We start from the raw sequence: 22,683 nt of genomic DNA, 5'->3' as shown, positions 1-22,683 counted from the left end.
ATAAAGAAAGTTGAGCGGTAATAAAAATAAAGGGTGAGGTGTTTAAATGCTTCTTAACAACAGACGGTGGAATCCAGGACATGTTACTGTGAAGGAGCATTTCTGCATCCCAAATTAACTGTTTCTTCATTACCTGTGTTGTTTTGGTGGCGTACATCTTACTATCAACTCCCGGCATCACTGCATATGATGTCCGCTGACCTGTTGCTTGTCTGTTTGACACCAGAACTCAATAAACTCTTCCTCTCTCACACTACTCAAAGCTGCAGCATACATAATGTGTCTTTACCACAGTTAGAAAGCTCTCGTTTTCTACCGCCATAAACACGTTTCTGTGCGCAAAGCTCTATTTCCCTGTGTTTAGCTCTTCTTTTCTGTTCCCTGTGGGGGTCGCCACAGTAAATCTTCCACCTCTGTCTAACCCTATCCTCTGCATCCTCTTCTCTCACATCCACTAACTTTATGTCCTTTGTCACATCCGCCAGTTTTTGAATTTACTAGATATCTAAAACATTCTTAGAGTTGGTTTTACAAGAAAAATTACTGGATTGCCATAATGGCATTTTAGCTGCAAAGTTTGTCCATCACACAAGTTAAATAAAGCACATATTTTTGACTAAAGAACTTATTTGCAAAGTTTTCTTGATAAATGGCACATGCCTTTCACAATCTTTGGCCAATTTTAAAACCTAATGCCTAAATAAAATGGTTTAAGTTATTGCGCAATTTATAATCCAATTAGTCAATCAAGGATTTCAATAATGCATAGAGTAATCGACTATATAAATAGACATGAGTCGCAGCCCTAAAGTCAAGTTAAAAAAGAGCAAGGAGGGGTAGAGGGAAAAAACCTTAGCGCAACCAGCAGCAGACTCATCTCATACCTATAAGTCGTGGATCTTACTACTTCACCATTGTCTCACTCCGGCTTCACAAAACACTGAATTCCCTTCTGTCTCCCTCTCCCACCGGTCCGTCTGCAGCAGTCAGGTGAAGAGGCAGCTGAAGAGACGGCCTTGTAACTGAAATACTCTGGTGGGACCTTCAGAAAGCTGTTCACAAACAAACGCCTGCCACCTAAATGAATTAAAGCAACACTGTAAAGAAAAGTTGATTTGAAAAAGATGAATGGAAAATATATATATTTCTCCATTTCCATTTTCCTTTAATTCTCATATAATTTTTTGAATATTGATTTTATTTCTTTATTTCCATAATGATAAAAATGACCATTTACCCAGAGGTCAGCTTATAGTGTTATGTAAAGCAATTGTCCTGGACACGAAATGTGCTATACAAATAAACTTGCCTTGCCTTTTTTTAACACCCGGTCCACACGTAGCCGGGTATTTTTAAAACCGAATATTTGAATGAATGAATGAATGAATGAATGAATGAATGAATGAATGAATGAATGAATGAATGAATGAATGAAAATATATTTATTTCGGTCAGGTCATTCATAATGTAGTCACCACACTGAAAGCATTAGTTCACATAAAAAAACAAACGAGACCTAACCGAAAAGGAATAGGCTGAAGCTATTGCTTATTTACGCCTACCCTTCTCACATGATCAACTTATTCAGATCAAACATACAAAACATAATATAAAAAAATAAATCATATTGTTTACACAATCCCAAAACATAATTCCGTAATAGTTTCATCTACTGGATCCCTCATATTTTTCAAACACTTTAAACTTAAACAAACGTTTGAAAGCATAAATCCACTGGCACATCTTCAATTTATCATCAAGTGCATTCCATATATTTACTCCCCTTACAGTAATACATTGATCTTTAATTTTAGTCCTAGACTTTGGTTTTTCAATCATACGATTCCCTCGAAGCTCATATCTACTTATCCTTATTTTAAACATGCTTACAATTTTACTAGGTAACAATCTGTTGAACACTTTGTACATTATCAGTGCTATTTTGTATTCCACTAAATCCAAGAATTTAAATGCCCTTAATTTAATAAATAATTCATTTGATGGTTCTCTATAATTTGATTTTGTGATAATCCTTACCGCTCTTTTTTGAAGAATAAAGATCGGTTTAGTATGGGTAAAATATGCACTCCCCCATATTTCTAAACAGTATGTAATGTATGGAAAAAACATAGTGCAATACAAAATATACAAAGCACGCTGGTTCAACATATCTTTTACCTTATATAATATGGCTATCGATTTAGCTAATTTAGATTTGACATGATTAATATGCATCTTCCAATTTAATTTATGGTCCATGATGACACCTAAAAATTTTGTCTCAAACACCCTTTCTATTTCTTTATCTTCTATTCTCAATTTAACTACCTTATCTATTTTACGGTTCCCAAATATCATAAACTTTGTTTTACTTATATTTAAAGATAACTTATTTACATCAAACCATTTCTTTACGAGTTTCATCTCATTTTCAACAGTAGCTATAATTTCAGTTAACTGGTCCCCGGAACAAAAAAAATTTGTATCATCTGCAAAAATGATACAATTTATACTTTTAGACACTTTGCAAAGTTCATTCAGATACAAATTATCTGTATTTCCCCCCTCCGTTTATAAAAAAATTTGCATCCACATTACATCGTTTTAAAAAAAAAAACCCTTCCACACGTAACCGAAGATCTACGTTTTCGACCACATTCATAAGCATTTCAAACCTGTAGATAATCTGCGGCTCCGCGGCTCCGCTTCCCCGGCAGGCGCGTCTCCTTTTCCCCCCCATGTCCCGCCCGCCACGGAGCGGCCGCGTTATCGACGCAGCCCTACGCCGTAGCCTACGCCGTAGGGTACGGCGTAGGGCTGCGCGTCGCCGCGTGCCCTACGCCGTAGGCTCTGTGTCGGTGTAACACAGTAAGCGGTGGTCAAGACCAGAGACCATTTATTTAATAAATAGCTTGGAGAACAGATGCTGGATCATCAGTAGTTCTGTAGTAAACAAAAGGCGCACGTCAGAGCAGATTTGTTGTTGTTTTGGCGCATAATGTGACGTTCGAAAACGCAAAACTCCGGTTGTGTGTGTCTACACGCATCTACATAAACGGAGTTTTCAAAAATCTTCACTTTGCCCAGAGTTTTTTCAAACCTTCGTTTATTTGCGTTTTCATGTGGATGACAGGTCAAAACGTAGGAAAATATCTCCGGTTTAGCAGATATCCGCAGATATCCGGCTACGTGTGGACGGGGTCTAAGTCAAATTAAAAATATGCCCTGGTCCCTCCAAGAAGTCCAAAAACAGTTGCCAAAATGGAAATGTACTTTTAGATCTTCATGTTAGCTTACGGTTTAAATAGTTTTTTTTCTTTTAAGAAAAATCAATAATTTGACAAACACATTGTCTACTTGAATAGATCTAACTCTTCTCTACAACACTGACATGTGATGACCACATTTTAATTTGACGCTTTAACCAGCAATGTGAAGTGTGTTAACCTTATTTCCCTGCTCAGCTGACTGTGTTCAGAGTTTCTATCTGGCAAAATACTCTTGCAGCATATATACAGCATATTCATCTTATGAAGCGCTGGTATTGCAAATCTGAGAATTTTCTTAGATAAGCAGCTGACATACCTGTACTGGTTTTCATTATAACGACCATTTACCCAGAGGTCAGCTGTTATTTTAGCTGCTTCATCCCTGTTTGCAATAGTACTTGGGCAGCACTTCATGAATAATGTGCATTCCTCTGATAACCACATTCTGATGTTTTTCCAATTATTTCATAAGCTGTAATTCTCCAGTGCTGCAGTTCGAGCTGCAAAAAATAAATTATAAAAAAGCTAAAACAAGAGGGGATGGGTGATTTACACGCTTGATTTTCCTCATTCTTGGCTTACAGCAGTGTTTATTGTGATTTTGCTCTCAATCTTGGAGTAAGTCTGTTTTGTATAAAATCAACTCATTTTTCTATTTTGTTGTTTATTTAAAGCAGCACTCTGTAACCATTCCACCTTCAGTCATTGTCATTGTGATGGTACATGAACTTCCAACAGGTTTAATGACACCTCTGTCATGGTCTGGGGGGTCTGTATCGCCTTCACTGGCCCTATGTAACTTTGGGGTGCATGGTAGGAACCCTGCCACACTAAAAATCTACACATTTTTACGGCTTTGACTGCTTTACGGCATACGTCACTTCCCCCTCCTTCCTGATTCGTAGTGGAGACCAAAGCTGGGCGGGGCGTGGAGCGCAGAGCTCAGCAGAAGCTGGTGTTGAGCTAAACGCGGAGTTGTTATCATGGCCGAAGCAGTGAAAAAAACGAAGAAAATAAAAGTTTTATCGGAGGAGGCAAAAAAAAAGAAAGCGAGAGAGTAACAAGCTAAATGCGATGCAAGAATAAACATTGGTCCGGCGTTCACTCGCTGGCGTGAGATGAAAGACGAGGAGGGATGTCCGACAAGAGACACAGAATTGTTATGATACAAATGTAAATGTAGAGTTCTATGTTCAATAAGAATCAAAATTGAAGTGTTTTCACATAGGGGATTCGTCTTGGGTTCTAGTATTTTTCCTGAGAACTGTAAATTTGTGCAGGGCTGATCTAATAAAATATCAAAATATAAGGAATGGGCATTCAGTTATTCACAGGTTATGTGAATAATAAGTATAATAAGTATTTTTTTATTTTGTCAGTTAGTATGTTGGACTACTAATTTATGACGAAGTCCCTCTAAAAAACGTGACAGGAAAGAGGTGCAGTAGTAATTTGGGGCGCATTATCTCGCTGAAACAGTCTCACTAATAAAACCAAGTTGAACTTAGTGTTTTTCAACATCGTCAATCATATTATATTGTTTAGCCAAAAGTAGATACATTACCTCTTCGCTATCCATCCTGCAAACGACCGCTGAAAACAGAAAAGTAGTTTTGAAAGTCTGTGCCGTCTTATTTCATTCACTACCAAAACAAATGCACGGGACGGGGACAGGATCTTTCCGGCAGTACGCGCTGGTGCTCATGGGAAACGTGGTGTTCTTTTTGGTAAAGCACTACCGCTTTTGTCCAAAGGAGCCGCCAAACTCAACAAAAGCTGAAAGTTACGTTGTGCTGCTTTAATTTTTTCACATGATCTTAATTCTCTTGCCTTCCTTTTCTCTGCAGCACCTCCACTCCATCATGATACCCTCTTTTTGAGCAAAGGATTAATCTTCATACACTCCACCAGAAACTTTCCCTCAGTAGAGGAATCAGCGTTCCGCTGACCCTCCACTCGACCCAACCCTTCCCATCTCCTCCCTGAGTAATGGGCTCCAATCTGAGCTCTCTGGTGACCCATGAGGCTCCTCAGTCCTCCTGTTCCTGACTACCTGATCCCAATACTCTCTCTCTCGCACTCTACTGCCAATTAAAATGCAGGCTCGACGGTGACAGAGGCCCCGCTGGTGCGAGTGATTGGACGAGCCCCAGTCTGCTCCTGGCCTGCAGCGCAAGTCGAAGGCTCGTCCGTCTCCTTTGATCTCCGCCGACTTCCCTATGTCCAATAAATCATTTTCTCAGCGACTGGAGCCTCTTTGACCAAAGCAATCAAGAAATTCCACTTTATCTGCCGCTGATATCAAAGCCAGCTTTGCCGTTAAACATTAAATGGTGATTGGGAGATGACCCGAAGGATAGGCCGGGCAGCTTGGTGAGCTGAGTCAGATGTGATTTATTTGTGCTTGCGCCAGAGGAGGGAGGAGAGAGGCCCGCTGAGCGGTGCAATCACACAGAGGAAAACAGATTTACACATCCAGATACACCTGGGCCATGAAGATTAGCTATCATATATATGGCATTTTCAAAGACTCCAAGATTTTCCTCTTTTGCCACCAAGATAGTCGAGCAGTGCAACTGCAAAAAGCCATAGAGGTATCAAAGGATAAGTACTATATCCTGAATACAGCACAGAAAAACAATATAAACAGCTGCTTTTTCAGCCATGTTTTACAGTTCTGTTCATAATTGGTGATTTTAAGAGGCGGAGTCAATTACTCCACCCTCCTCTTTTATGGTTGACAAAGCTTTGTCTAGCAAATCCAGCACTATTAGAGGTTTTGTGGGGATAAAAAAAATAAATTAAATGTTAATAGAAACTCTAATTATAGTTGGTTAATGGCTTGGTTTTCAAAACAGACCTCAGCCTCATTTGAACTGAAAAAATATTATCTAACGACAGATTTGTCCATAGCATGTCAGAAAGGAATGAAACAAGATTTTTATATATCTATTTCTTTAATCCTATTAGTATAATGTTGTGACCTAAAGCCCAAAGATGTTCAGTTTCCTGTCATAAGTGAGGAAATTCCAAATATTCCCACAGGGCAAGTCCTTTCTTGAAGCAGTTAATTCATGATCTACAGCTGTTACTGATCATTTCAACACTGCAAGAACAAGCAGCCAACTTGTGGAGTTGTAAGAGAAAAGATTTTGTATTTGATATCCAAGTGTCATTCATCTCCTTTTTTTGCCAGCAATTTTTCACTATTCTTGAATAAAGCACAAATTTATATGAATGAAATATAATGAAAGTCACTGATAAAATGAGATTAGCTCTATATATGACAAATAAAACGATGGTATCTACATTTACTTTCAGTTAACTGAAATTTAAAAAGACATCACAAATTGAAGAAAAAGAAAACTATGTGTAGGCAGCACTAGAGCTAGATGCGAATATTTCAACAGCTAACAGCTCTCTTTACAAATGCAATATTTTTGAGTTCCCTGCATTTTTAATCATGAGGGAAACAGGAAGCTGGCTGCAGACTCACCGTGGACCCAAAGCCTTTTAACTCTTTACACTTGATAACAAAGACAGTAAGAAGGTGCCAGTGAACGTTGGATGGGGAAAGCAGATCATTTAAACTCAGGGACAGTATAATTAGGGACTGTAATTTATATTTCTTGAATTTATGACGGTGATGCAAACAGAGATTTATTACGTCCATTTAGAGCCACAACTGAGGCTGATTGGGATTAGGGGATGTCTTAACTCACTAGGCCACAAAACAGCTTTCTTCATACTGGCTTTCAAGTGTTATTTATAATGAATTACATTTTCTTATGCAATCAATAATTTTTTTTACTTTAGGTTATTTTCTTGTGTTTATTGGGTCTAAGATTAACTACATCCTACAGCTGCATCCATAGATTGTTCCTGGTATGAAGGAGACTAATCTGGCTGAGAAGAAGAAAAAATCAGCCAAAGTCAAAGTCAGGCAAACCTACAAGCAACAGGAAACGCACCCGTTGAGCTCAGTGGAAACCTCCCAGGGTCGGACATTCAGAGTTATTCCTGAAGTACAAAAGCAATTATGATTTGAAAATCCTACTTAGAAAGTCTGAACTACAGTACACTTGATACTGAACATATGAGTCATTAATGGACTGACCACATTTCTTTGCTTGCTACCTTATTCAGATTTTTATGGTGATAGTGAGGCAGCACTTCTGTGGTCATTTGATTTGTATGGCCACTATCAGTCTTGAGTCTTCTTTTAGAGTCTAAAACTTAACAAAAATGAAAAGTGTAGATATTTGGCATCAGTGTTGTCTCTAAACATGATCCACCATGTGGTTCTTTTGATGCCATGTCGTGAAAAGTGAAAGAACTATATTAAGGATGTCACCTTGCCTGATTCAGCGGCTGCCTTTTTACAGGATTGAGACTGGATATCAGTTATGATAAATCACAAAAAAAAAAAAGTGCATTTATCAAGATAAAAGAAAAATACTCACTGTGTCTGTGTACAGAAAACAAAGCTACGATCTTCATCAGTTCAACTCACCATGAAGCCCTTTCAGCACCAAACAAGCGTGGCTTTTCCATCACGAGGAATTTGCTCAAACAGACGCGCCCACAAACAAACCTATATCACGTATACGCCGACAAATCAGGACACATACCCACCCGCACAGTCATGCATTGATGAGCTACATTTGTCACCTCTGCACCGTACAGATCCAGATTTGATGCCACACGCAGTAAAAACTCCCATATTTGCACAATTAAGCACACAGTCCTGCATCACCAGTGACTCCATCTCCTTCCATGCATGGATCACTTCCCGTCAATAGCAGCAAATCCCCTCGCCGTTTTTTAATCAGATGGGAGGCTGTTGGAGCTTAGCTAATGAATGCACTGGAATAATATAATCCAAATAATCTCTATGAAGCCTCTAATTGAACCATATGCTAAATGTGATGTATGACTTCATTAGGAACTGATGTCTTCTTTTATGTGATGCTGTTAGTGACCTTGACTGGCTTATTATGTCACCGTCGAGGCGAGGGTCCAATCCTGTTAAAGCTTTTCAGTGGATCTGGCACATCACGGAAGACTGCAGGATCAGGCCAGACACCACGTAGAAAGTGATGCCACAAACTTGGAACGACTTCTGATACGGGAGGGGAGGAACATAAGAGAAAAGAGATTTCCTAGTCTAATAGATCCAAGATAATGTCTTAAATACAGCAGTAGCATACTAAATATAGTGTGATTAACCCGCATTTGCCTTCAGGCATTTTTAACCTTGTTTTACTATAATTAAATTAGATTAAATCACCTCAGTTTAATGTTTATTAGCTGGTTTGACTTTACATTCATTTGGCAAATAGCTTTTATCCAAAGCAGTTTGAGGGTTCCATGACTTTCTCAAGGACATTTCACCACATAGCGTGTCCGCCAAGATTTAAACCAACACCTTCTGAGCCGGCACTAAAGAATCTATTATGATGGCAAATCTATCACTGTCCATGAGTAACAAAGCCGTTATGGAAATGTGGTTTTATTAAGAGACTGTTTTTCTCTTCACTGTCTAATTGCCTGGAAACTTCAACCCCACTTGTTTTGTGACTTAAAGCACATGTTCAGTTTCTTTTAATGAAAATTAAAAAAATCTGACATGTGATTGCCTTTCTTTTGTGAAATAAAAAGATATTGAAAAAAAAAAAAAAAAAATCTGACATGGGACGATATCTTTATCGTGTCCTGGACCTGGGTTGTTGGAAATACTCTAGTAACCTCGGAAAGGAAGATGTTTCAAATTTGTATTCCAAAGTTACAAAATCACAAAATACTGAAACAAATTCAGTGAAATAAATTGCAACATAAGACCTCTCTGGGATGTATAGTTTGAAGCCCTGCAGCAGCCAGGTGGATAATGCCATAATCCAATATCCCAGTTGGGTGTGAATGACTGAGTTAACAGGAAAAACTAGTGTGAGTGTAACCCCAAACATCAGTATCTTAGCTGCATAACATTTCTTTAAAATAATGTGGCAAAGCAAACATTAAAAACATTATTCTCTGTACAAAGACTTTTTTTTTTTTTCCAAAGGTTGAGACCATTCGTTTAGGTCTTAATGAAATGTGTGTGACATTCTTTGGTTTAGACATAAAAGAAGCAGTTTTCACAAGTTCTAGGAGTTCCTCTTTGAATATAATAGCCTTGCACTGCGCACTTCTGAGGCATAGTAAATGCAATATGATATGAAGTTAGGTGGTTATATATAAATAAATAACAATACACTGCAAAGATCTGTACTTTATTGAGATGCTTTCTGACCTGCATGGTCCCAAACAATGACAGCATGGTAATAATTTCAAACTCCCAAACATATGCCCACAGGCATAGTAAGTATTATGGTTTTGTAATATCTCCTCATTAATCCGATAAACAATAAAATCATTTACACAACTTAACTAACCTATTATGATCTCTTAAGCATAAAGAGACTTGTGTGATATTAACATTTTCAAGACAGGCACAGTTTTTCTTTTAAAAGCGGAACGTTCAACCTCTGAAATGTTTTTTTAATTCAATTGTTCCTGTTTTTCCTCAGAAGCTGAGAAGTTGAACTGAACAGCTTTTAGAGCATGTTTTAAATTTTATTTTTATTTTTAAAAAAGCTTCTCGTATAAATGAGTTATCACCAAATGTTTGTCAGCATTTAAAAAATTAGATATGCACCTCACAGTCTTACAGTCTTGAAACTGAGAATGTTTTAAACGTCCAAAAGCCACCCTTTATGCTATTTAGGCTGAGGTTCCTGTTCGAGCTCCCAGTGACTGTGGGGTCAACTAATCACCCAGTAAAGGTCTGCAATCCAACCCGATCACAGACTCAGACAGCGCCTCACTCTTGCGATTACAACCGTGGAGCCGTGTCTCTGTTTGACAAAAGTGCTTATCACTGCAACACAATTACACATGTGGACAAATTCATTGGTAGCCTTCCATTAAAGAAAGAAAAACTCACAATGGTCACTGAAATAATAACTACAAATTGGTCAGTTTCAAATTACTGAAACCGACAAATGTAATAACAGATTCACAAAAAATTGACTAATGAAAATCAGACCTATTAAGTTGCAGTCCTATCATTTTTCTCCAGGCGTTTTTCATCAGTTTGCTTATTTTAAATTATCCTGCTAAACCATAATTTAAAAGCAAAGTCTAATTGTCATTAGTCAATACTCATTACATAATTACTTACAACTACTTTTGTCAGTTTCAAGTAATTTTACTGTCCATTATGGTTTCTCTTTCTGTGATGGAAGGGTACCAACAAATTTGTTCACATGCTCCAAGTAAATAAACGTTCAAGAATTTTCTCCTCGTTGCCATCAGTGTCGTCTCAAATTACATGGAGACTAATTGATGTGTTATTTATGTTTAAAACCCTTAAAAATAATGATTTTTCAGAAGTTCTATTTAATTCACTCTTTACAGAAAGCACATGCACACACAAACAAGCTGTATGTGCGCTGCTTTTCATCATAGTCACCCCCATGCGGAATGAAAATACATCTGCATGCCGTTGGGGCTGTAAGATGCAAGGGGATATTCATGTAAGCGCTTTCTCAACACCCCATGCATGAGTAAATCAAAAGCCCGTGTCGGGATAGTGAGCCAAAATGGGGGAGGTGAGGGTCTGTGTGGGGAGAGGGGGTAAGTAGATTGCATTTTGGAATGTCTTCTCATGAATTAAATACGTAATCAGGCATGCAAACTGAGCCAGACAAATTTGGAGTTTTCACTTCTCAGAACCAAGCCAATAAAAGAAGAAAAATGCCTCTTCACAGCATAAATTAGCCTTATTAGAGGCATGGTAATTTGGAACTCATTTCCTTCCCTTCACTCTCAGGGATTTCAGCTACTTAAGTATCACATTTCACCATAACTGCAAAAGAAAGGCAGTTGAACTATTGCTGATACTCACTCTTCAACAGATAATGATAAAGACAAACCCTCTACTGTATTGTGCACAATCTAACTCTGGCCACTTATACCCTGATGAAAATGATACCTTTTGGATTTGAATGGACTCTTTCAATATTCTTCTGTAACCATGTGTGAATTGGTATAGAGAAACACTTTTCAGAACTTAAATAACGGTAAAAAGCAGTTATATAAGTGCAGATTGCATTCATAGCTATGGTCTTGTTCATTTCTGGATAGTTCACAAAAGGTGTGATCTTTAGATTTTACCCTACTTTTGTCCCCACGGGGGAAATCGCTGACTCTTTTGGAGCAACAGTACAAGCTTCAGCATTTTCACAAACCTTTGTCCAGATGTATTATCATGTGTCAGTTGAAAAAAGAAAAGAAAAACGCTATTCATATTAAAGCACTAAGCACCCACAAATTAGCAAAATTGTTATTTTTCACTAAAGAATCATTCATCTGTATATCTTTATGTTATGTATCTTAAATATATTTCTGCTTTCCCCTGCTTCACATACAATACAATATGTAACCATGGCGACAGCATGCGTTCAGTGGTACCGAGAGGACATGATGAAACAAGCGCGGAAACTATTATCACTTTTTCCAAAATGCCAATATAACTGAGTGATGTATTTTCAATAATCATATCGAGTCCTTATATTTCATTCCACTTTGAATCAACTCAGCCAGGCTGCGGGGAAATTGACAGGTGTTTGGTTTTGAAATGGAGTCCAGGGGAATTTTCTGTTGTAGTTTAAGTTCCTTGGCCTATATGCATGTTGTTTAACAACATAAAAAAGTAAAGGGGGTGCGACCATACTCCTACACCATACCTCTTCTTCTTGTACTATCAAAACTATGTAAATCCTCATACAGGCACCGAGCACATCAGTTCTTAGAATGTGGGTCACAAAAACGCAATTGTTAATCGGTACATTTCTGCAGCATTACCTGTTTGACTCATGGCAGGATGTGATTGTGTAACACGGAGCCAATGGCGGGGTGGAGGGTAGGTGGGTTAACTCTCCTTTAACAGCAACAGTAAAAATCAATGTGGGGAGTTTGGGTGTCAGAGCCAATGAATCCAGATGATATAGCTCAATACGCAGATCAATGCCTCAACATATAATCATTGTATTTCTCGCCACTAAATGCCTTTCCTAATCATTGTCGGGAAGTGGAGAAGAGGCAAAAGGGAAAGTGGTTGGGTTGAAAGTGAGGGAGAGAGATTCTCATGCAGTTATGGGATGTAATAGGACAAGATACAGTACCTCATAAAACATTAACTGCTTTAGCGCTGAGAGGGTTTGGTATTCCTAAATGTTCCTTCCTCCAGCATCTGACTGGGACCTGGGTGACGTCATCAATTATAGATTAATGTAAAACAACAGCGCACTAGATTTTTATGCAAATGAGTTTTTCTTTTTGTGAGTTTCTCTCCTTGACAGATAGCAGGAAGTTGTAATTAGGAAGTGAACATGGCGGGATGTCTGTCCAGCAAAAACCCTCAGACTCAGAGACTGGTGTGATTTTTGCTACGCTGCAAAAGCCTTTTTTTTTCTTGGAGATGAAAAGAATTATGGTTTGTGTCAGCATTTCTAAACCCCAGTCCTCAAGGCCGTCCTGCCCTGTATATTATGCATGTATTGCCGCTCCAACACACCTGTTCAAAATGAATTGGCCATTATCAAGCTTGTGCAGAGCGAGACAAACCCAAGAATGGATGAATGAATGTTGTAGTTTGGGAAAGACGATGCTCCATGTATTCTTTCCCCTTCTGGGAAGTTTATACTAATCAGTAAAAAAATGACGACTCACAGATTAAACTAATAACACTGATTAGCTTGTAAAATGTTGAATGTTAAGGTCTGAAGCAGTTGGCTTTCATAATCACCAGGTTCAACAGAGATGGGCAAGCTCACAGACCTGAACGACTTGGACAAGGGCCTAATTGATATGACCTGACAAGTGAGGCAAAGCATTTCTGAAACATCAGGACTTGTGAGGTATTCCCAATTAGCAGCATTGAGGGTCTTGCATTTGATCTGAAGAGGAATAAACCATGAACTTTACAAGTCTTCAAGGACCTGCTGCTAAAGGTCTTGGAGCCTGACAGTGGTCTGACACCTTTCAGGGGCCTTGTAAAGCTCATGTCATTATAGAGCTAAGATATTTTGCCAGTACCAAAAGAAATTTGCAGGAAAAATTATAAAATGTTGTGGCTCATTAGTTGTAACTCTAAAGCAATGCACAACACTATTTTCTTGAGCGGTTGATCAGAACAGCTAAACACTGTACATACAACAAGCTCTACGAATCATTGTTTCAAACTTAATTCAGCTTAATGAATTACAATTACAATACAATAAGAAAGTAACTCACAAATCCCAGGCACAATAGTTTATTTTTAAAAAAGCATTAAGCATGACACATATTCAATTTATATTTCATGCTCCCTAAGTTGATCATTATATGATTTAGGGACAAAGACTTGATGTATCAAGATGGATTCAAGCTTGAAGACCTACAGAGGGTTGAACACTTAAACCTCATGAATTTAAAAGAAATATCTATTTCAAGAATTCCACATGATGTTGCTTTGGCATTGAAAGTTTCTACGCTTCCTGACATGACATGATTTGAGTTCATTTGAGGCAAATGTGTTTTAGGCACAACCTCAAACACGAGAGAACTATTGCAAGCAAATCAAAAGAGACCAACCAAGAGATCAGGAAAATAACCGTGGGCCTTCACAAGTCTGGTTCCTCCTTGAGTACAATTTCCCGATGTCTGGAAGTTGTAGGTGTATCTGTTCAGACAATAATATGTGTATAAAGGGACTGTTGTTTTAGGTGGGAGGCGAGCGTGATGAGCGCGCTTTGCTAGAAAAAGAGCAAATGAACCTCAGAACAACAACGAAAGACCTTGTAACTATGTGGGCTGAAAACAGCAGAAGGTATCATTATTCACACTAAAACACATTCTGTACCGATGAAGATGCTACACCGTGGGACAAAGCTGCTGCTCCAAAACCACCATACAAATGCCAGATTACAATCCGCAGCTGCAAGGTCTTTATTATTGGAGGCGTTTTCAGTGATATGATGAAACTAAGACTGAACTGTTCAGTCATAATGATCATTGTTACATTTGGAGGAAAATGACGAAAGCTTGCAGGGCTCAGAATGCCGTTGAGGTGGCACCATTGTTTTGTAGGAATCCTTTGCTTCAGGAGAGATTGGTGCACTCTACCCAAACAGATGGCGTCAAGGAAACTGGATATATTGAAGCAACATCTCAAGACTTCAGTCAAAAATTGGCCATTCATGGGTCTTCCAAATGGACAATGAACCCAAGAATACCTTCAAATTAGTTTAAGACGACAAAGTAAATGTAACAGAGTGGCCATGGCAAAGTCCTGACTTCATTTCCATTTAAAAGGTGTGGGCGGCACTAAAAGGGCATGTGTGGAAAAAAAGAGACCGACAAACTTGACTTTGCTCCACCAGTCCTGGTCAAGTCAAAGAAAAAATGTGGATGGCTTCTTAAAACATTTGACCCATGTTCTACAAAAAGAGAATGTAAACATTTGACTTTTTGGAAATTATTTGGGAGGAAAAAAAAAAGAATTGCTCTCATTATTATGACATTTGACATAAATAAATCTCAAATGTCAAATGTCAAATCCTGACTCCTCAGCATTACAGTCAGACATGAAAAGAAAAGAAAACTTTGGAAGAAGATACATAACATATCCATATCTTGCAAACACAGTCTTTTTGGACCGCAGCAGATTATGTCCTAATGCTTTGATTGGTCAGATTCTACCATAGACTTAAGAGGTTGTGTGTGTGTGACAGCTTCTGGTCACGTCGGGATGTCTGTGGCCTCGACAAATGAAAACATCGATACAACCAGCCTAGATAGGGTAGAGACGGGAAGGAGTGATGAGCCTCTGCTTTGTTACAAACTGTTTTTGTTTTTATTTCCATGTCTTGGAAGAAATGTGAATTTGGTTATGAGGATGCAAACATTTTCCAGCGTAAGCTGGTTATCTTTTACAGAGATATCCCAGGGTTGCCAGGATTACACGCCATTGTCACGCTTCGTCTGGTTTATGAATTTCTCACTCGATCTGATTCTGGCTCAAACATGTATTGCTGGATTTCTGGACTTGTCATAGTTGAAAATGAACATAATCTCTTGAATTTTTGTTTATCAGGTTTGGGGCTCCGACTTCAATTCCTGACTGGTAACAGGAGTTGCACATGTTCATAACGCACACCACCCCTCATGGTAAATTTGTAGGAATTCTGCCAATAAAAAGAGACTTAAGACAACATCATTCAGTTTTCAGGGAGTTGTTTTTTACCTCTTATATCCTTACTGTCTAAAATAATTACAAACTGTTCGGAGCTATGATGGGTGTAATGCTATCATAGATAATACCGAAATTGCTGCAACTGACCATCTGATGTCCACTTTAAGGAGAAAAATATTTTTAAATGTTTTAAAATAAAAAAAAACTCTGACCTCAAACATTTTATATTATATTAGAATTTCTAGAAATTATCATTTGGAAAATATAAACAGCTAAGATCATTTTGTATGATAAAAATCCTATAATTCAAGATTTATTTATTTTTTATGTATTTATTTATTTATTTTATTTAATCTTTATTTAACCAGGTAAGTCATGGGGAGGCATGGTAGTCTAGTGGCTAGAGAGGTGGGCTTGAGTCTGGTTCAAGCCCTGGAATGGCAACCAATACAAACCACCTTGGGCCCCTGAGCAAGGCCCTTAACCCTAATTGCTCCACAAATGGTGTACATGTTCTCTCAGTAAGTCACTTTGGATAAAAGCCTCTGCTAAATGACAGTAGTAGTACTAATAGTAGTAGTAGTAAGTCAGTTGAGAACAGTTTCTCATTTACAATGACAACAAGATATTTTGATGATGATGCAAAATATCCTTTTAAATAATTCCTAAAATCAGTCCTGCATGGTCAGTGGGCATCTTGCTGACCTTGAATCATCTGCTGTCCATTGTAGGGTCCATTATACTATATATTCAATGGTTCCATACTGACAAAAAATAGTTTTTGCAAAAAAAAAAGCAGTTCTGGTTAAAAGGGTGGCACTGTTCAGCATGATAAACGCATGTAAGAGTCTTTAGGAATATAGGATGGTTTCTTGGAGAGACAGAACAATGATGAAGTAGTCTTTTTTTTGCCTAACCTTCCCTTAACATTCAGTAAGACCATTTTTGAGCATTGTGCAGTCCCTTTCTTTTTCTAAAGCAATGCTCATTAATGAGACACATTTCTCTACATTACTCAACAGCTTAGTCCATAAGAATGTTCACAAGCAGCTTATATAAAAATAAATAAATAAACAAATAAAAATCCTTGGTGGATTTAAAAAAAAACAACAAAGAACCCGGAAGTTTCATTTTCTCTGAACCGCGGTAAAAAGGACATTAAGGACACACACCCACACAGATAACACATAGCAAAAAAATAAAAAATAAATCATCTCCTGTCCCCACCCCCTGTGCAGATTTAAATGTCAGCAAGGCTTTGGACTGCTGCAGTTCATGTTGGAGTCTGGCGCAGGATTAATGTACATATGGAGAACAATTGAGTGCTCACGCTGCTCACTTAGGCCTACTGTTTGCATGCCCTCCCACAACATCTGCAAAGGGATGCAAAAGGCTTCTCCTTAAGAACAGACGAGCTCTTTGATGTACAAAGATGAGAAGAAAAGGGGCAGGGAAGAAAAAGAAAGAGAGAGTTTAACCGTCTAGCTTGTCCCTCCCTACTCTCGCTCCAAAGCTACGCTGTTTTGTCTTAAACAAGCCATTGAAGTCAGGCACGCCTACAAGGTGGCCTAAAGAGAAGTGTCAGCGCTGCAGACAGCAAGCAGCTGTAAAAGTAAAGAAAATCTGGGGGGAAATTTATTGTGTTTGCAATTGAAAACTAGTTTTAAAAAAAAACACATCAATGCACAAGCATAGAGAGGTTTTGTGCCTCCCCATCAATCAATAATCAATTACTAAAGGCCCTATTGCACAAGAGCTCCTCCCTGAGCCACTTCAAAACATTGCGTGAACATTTGTTTAACTTGCTCATCACAGTATGGTGTACATAAAAGTCTCCACGTCGATCAAATCTGCAATTGTAGGTTGGTTTGCAAGCTTTGAAGTGAGGCTTGTACATCATGTAGACCCGTGCATCCTACACTTCTGCACCAGAATGAACGAGTTCAATCATTCATTGGTGAATTTTGTCAGTAAAATGGCAAATAATTAGTTCAGTCAGACAACTCACACAATACAATACATTTCATAATCAATATCATAACAAAAACTTATAATTTGGCCTTGAGTTCCTGACCTCATCACACCTCACCTCACATCACCTATGATGAGAGATTTAGAGAGATGAGCAGGAACTCTCCACCCTGCCGGGATCCTTTCCTCCCCTCAGAGCCTCCAGGTGGAGGCTGGTGTTTAACTGCGGCTAAAATGGCCTGCCTGAACTAGTGGACCAGAGTGACGCGTTCAAAAAGGAATAATAATACATCTAAAACAAAAAAAGAAATACAATTTTCGTAACATACTGACATATGCAATTCAGCTTTTGAATTCAATCATAGGTTTTAAGATCTAATTTAACAACACAATGAGGATTTTTTTTTAAAGTAAATAGCACTAATATTATGGTCAAAAATATCAAATGTAAATTGAAGACTGAGAGGAAAAAATTGATGAAATGTGCTGATATCCTTTCTTGCTCTTTTTTAAAATCACTAAATGGTCATTTATCTTACCTGAAATAATGTCTTTATAAGACAGATTCTTCCATACTGTGTTTTGATCGTCTTGACAAACACATCACAGATGGATCCAGTTATGAAGCAGATGTTTTAAAAAGTAATCAGGACTGTCAATTAGTTTTCAGTTAAACAGTTGCCATGTAAATGCCAAAAACTGTCATGAACACAAATTATCAAATGGCTCATCTGTTGCAGTTCAATAGTTACAGATAAAATTGGGTGTTCTCTAAAATCATATTCAAGAAAATTCCTTGTCATGCTATAGACATGTTTTTCGTTTGTTTGGTTCAGTTTTATTATGTATCGGCAGCAATTTTTAAAACCTCCTGCAACAAATACCTTGAAAAGGACAGCTAACAATGATATGGGATGACTGTTGGCCAATCTAAGCACACTGCCACGTATCAGTCTTTGTATGCAAGGTCAATCTTTTCTAATGCACTTGGATTTTGAAGGTCAGAACTGTATTTTACAGGATGTTCTAGTCAGTCATTAAAGAGCATATGCACTGACAAATCATATTTTCATTCACAACACACACACACATTTAACAGTTAAGCTTTTCTGCATAGAATCAGAATCAGCTTTATTGGCCAGGTTCAAACATTGTCCAACAAGGAATTTGACTCCGGTAATTTAGCTCTTTAGGTAGTAAAATAAACAAATAAACAAATGTGGTATTTCTTGTCATATGTACGGAATAAACATTTAAAGGTGCAGCAGTTTGAGGTAGAGAAAGGGAAAGTTCTGAATAAAAAATAACCTATTTACAAATAGGCTCATACTTGTAATGAGAGCAACATCAGATCCAGCTTCAATTCCCTTAATTATTCCACCTTGGGTTGTAATGAAAGGCAGGAAGAAATTAAACCTAAGGATTTTTTCTTTAAGAGGCGTTTCTATCCTGAAGTACCATTTTATTACTTGATGAATGTGCTTGAGCGAGCGTGCTTTTACACCAACAGAACAAACAAGGCAAGGCCTAACTGACATCATTAAGACGTCTATGAAATATGTGTGACGAGGTCCTTCTAGTTGAGCTACGCATCATTACAGCACAGAATAATGTACTTTTGCACATTTGCATCACTTCTAAAATTCAGACTGTGATGAGTCAGAAGCTTTTAACTGGATTCCACTCAGTCGAAGGCAAAATAAGAGGCATTTTTATTCCGCTCTTATTTGACTGGCTACCCAAATGTTACCCAGGTGAGACAATGGATCGCGTTAACTAGTGAATCATAGGTTTCACGCCAACGACTGCAAAGTTTTGACTCTCAACAAACAGCAAAGAAATTGAATTAGAAAAGAGCCAGGTTTCCATCTACACGTATAACAGTTTAATGTGTGGCCTAATGCCTTGCTCCAGGCAGTGATTCAATACCCAGGCTGGGTCTTATGTAAGTGCTCTGGGATATATTTGCATTGAGAGGGAGGAGAGGCCAAAAAGTGAGACTTATGATGTAATGTTTATTCAGTGTGAAACTTTCTATATTTAATCTTCCAAAATTCGTCATTATCATCCTCTGTATCTGACCAGCTTGGCATGATTCTGTAGATGCGCCGGATCTCGTTGAAGCGTCTTCATAAAATACATTATACTGTTTTGTCATTTGCAAATAATCAATGCTCTTTAAGTACATTTCTTAAAGAGTAAAGGACTGAAGATTCTTGAGAGACTTTATTCAAACTGAACATTTGTTTGTACCTACTTTCAATTCAGTAATGGACATTTGATGCCATGTTGACTGCATAAAGGATGGAGTACAGTGACAGCAAACAGTTTGGACACCCTTTCCCCCATGTATTTTAACTAGCAGGTGTGTCCAGACTTTTGAGTTATACTCCATCAGTGGAATCCAAAGTGGACACGTTCTTTTTTTATTCCAGTAATTCAGTATCATTAGAACGGCATCAGCTTTCAGTTAAAATCAGGACGGGGAAACATGATCCTGTCATATATTGATGGAAAAGCTTTAACAAGCACTTACTGCAGCATGACTGTTTTTGTGTGAACACTTGTTTAAAGTGGTCCACATCAAACCAGCTCCTACATGGGACAATGTTTTGATATTTAGTGCAACTTTGCTGATGTTTCTCATTGTGTGGTAAACTGTACAAGTCAGGGGGGGTTAACCTCTTCCATTACTTTTACATCTCTGAAATTCAAGTGACATCATTTGGATTACTTGCTTTGGGTTTGTGGATGACACAGATTTATCAAATGGCTGGCAGTGCAGATCAACAGATACCTGCATCTACCAGACAATATTGTTGGATTATTCGATGAAATGTAGAATTCAGCATATTTTGGCCCTTTTAAAGAGGATATCAATGATGATTTCTTGGTTTCTTTATATTAGATATTTTTAAAATCATATTACTGATTTCTTCCATTCCTACAAAACATTGTTACAATGTACTGTGTTGAGGATATTTCAGAAAAATATAACACTATCTACATTTTTCACAATAAAAACAAGCAGCTCAGTTCATGTGTGAGCTTTACAGTAGGTTTTACAGTCGGCCTTTTCAATCTTTTCACTCCCACTTGACTGCATGCTGTAACGGATAATTCCACGGCATTCATTACTAGCTGGAGCTTTCAATATTCCTTTGCAATCCAGTCCTGAGGTCAGCACAGACGCACACTTTAGTTGCCATTAAACAGTGTGTCATAAGAACCCTGTGTGCCATGCAGTGAGCCACTCATTTACATACTCTCAAAGCTACAGTTCATCACTGAAATGTCTATTCTCAGCACATCTCACCCCCATTTAAACGCATAATATGAGGGCGGTAAGAAATCTCAAGTTGAATATCAAATGTTTGAGATTTGATTGTTGTGGCATTTCTAGACAAAAACGCTAAAACTTTCCTGCTTGTCAAATTGACTTTCAACTTCAACTTCCCATAATCTTTTTTTTTTTTTAAACAAGTCCTCCTTTAGAGGAGAAGAGGACCACGTCAGTGACAGCGGGTGTTCAGTATAAATCAGAGGCGGCACATCCTCTTCTCAGAGGATTTCTTGCAACCGCATGCAGCACAGTGGACAAAGTAGCTGACAGGTAAATGCTGTGCTTACATGGTTCAGTGAATTTGTGAGAAATTGTGCAACCCGTAGCAGGCATTCAGGGTGACTGATGGAGCAACAACATCTCACACAGGCGTGCCTGCAGACAGAGACGTTCAGCTATGAGAAGGGCAGGCAGATAGGCTCTCATGGGTTAGGGGGACGGCAGCAGGAGCTCACACAGACACAGCAAAGCAGAGGTTGAAGCCCAAGTGTGGGGAAAATGAAGTGACAGGACTGGACTGTTGGGTAGAAGACACACACACACACAAACACACACACTGACTTGGTTCTGAAGTTAAGCGGACGCACAACAGTTAAACAATGACACACATTTCCAGATATGGGATGCATTGTTATAGTGTGCTGCTTTGATTGCCTGAAAACATGTGGAGACTTTTTGAAAATACCAAAAAAGACCGAGGTTTGACAGTGGAGGACTACTCTCGTGGCACAACATTCTTTCTCCTCCCCCGAAAAAAAAAAAAAAAAAAATCCGATCAAGCGCATCCCTTAGTCATGCGTTATTATACTGAAACAGGCAAATGAACTTCTCATATGATTCATGTGGATTGTCCTCTGGCTCCTCTGCTCTCCTCTGGTCGCTCATGCGTCACTGGCTGTCCTGAGTCTGCATCGTCTTGCACAGATCGACCTGGCGGCGCGCTGCGCGTAAAAACGCGCATGGCACGAAAAACGGAGAGCAGCGACACCTCCGTAAATCTCCCCCGCCGCTTCACACTCACACAGTTTTTTCTTTCCCCCCCGTCTCCACACGGCCGAAACAAACACACTTCAACTCACCCAGGGTGTGAACGCGCTCCTCCCCGCGCGTCCCTCGGTGCTCGTCCGGGAATCCGGTAAAGACACGTTGGAGGAGCAGGAGCAGGAAAATTCACCAACGAGCAAAAGTGGACGGCAGCCAGAACCGCTGCCGACTTCCCTCCCTCTTCACCTCCTCCCTCTTCACCTCCTCTCTCCCCCTCTCTCTGCTCTCCTTCACTCTCCCCCGCTTCCCCGGAGCAGCTGCGGAAATCCAGCCGTCGTCCTTCCCATCACTACTTTGAAACCCAGACCAAGTGTTGACTAAACAAGAGTGTGGTTTCAGCACACGACTTTGGGAGTTTTAGAGGGGTTTTCTCTGGAGAGATGCGGTCCAGGGTAATCCGGGGTAAAGTCTGACAGAGGAGTCCACGAATTTAGTTTTTGAGTTCTGGTGTGATTGTGTAACAACAAAAAGGAGTGAGAGAAAGAAAGAGAAAATCAGCTTTGCGTGAGGTGGAAAGCAGGGAATTTGGAATAATCCCGGTAGGATATCTTCTCTCTTTTCCCTTTCACCCAAAACAAATCCCTTTAGAGGGGCTGTAGCGCACCTGCAGCCGGGTCGACCCGCAGGTTCTCCCCCACAAGTCCGCTCTGTCCTCTCTGTTAGTCCCAGACTCTCTGCGCCACGGCCATCACTCACTGTCAAAGTCTGACGCTGCTTCTTCAAGGAGCTCGGGAAAAACGCTTCTGTTTCACGGGCGTTCTTCTCTCCTCTTCTCCCCA

The 22,683-nt window shown here is 39.0% G+C and overlaps 1 protein-coding gene across 2 annotated transcripts in view; it reads right to left on the bottom strand.

Moving 5' to 3' along the window:
* The window catches only part of brinp2 (bone morphogenetic protein/retinoic acid inducible neural-specific 2), a 230,807-nt gene extending 208,696 nt beyond the window's left edge, over window positions 1-22,111 (bottom strand). For both annotated transcript variants that reach the window (XM_061732840.1, XM_061732841.1), the window contains exon 1: window positions 21,940-22,111. The gene's annotated coding sequence lies outside the window, so the exon portion shown is untranslated. The remainder of the gene's footprint in view (window positions 1-21,939) is intronic.
* Window positions 22,112-22,683: the final 572 nt, after the last annotated feature.

This window comes from Cololabis saira, chromosome 10 (assembly GCF_033807715.1).
Source record: "Cololabis saira isolate AMF1-May2022 chromosome 10, fColSai1.1, whole genome shotgun sequence".
In the NCBI taxonomy this organism is placed as follows: domain Eukaryota; kingdom Metazoa; phylum Chordata; class Actinopteri; order Beloniformes; family Belonidae; genus Cololabis; species Cololabis saira.
Note: the sequence above shows the minus strand (reverse complement) of the source record. Positions and strands in the feature narration are given on the sequence as shown.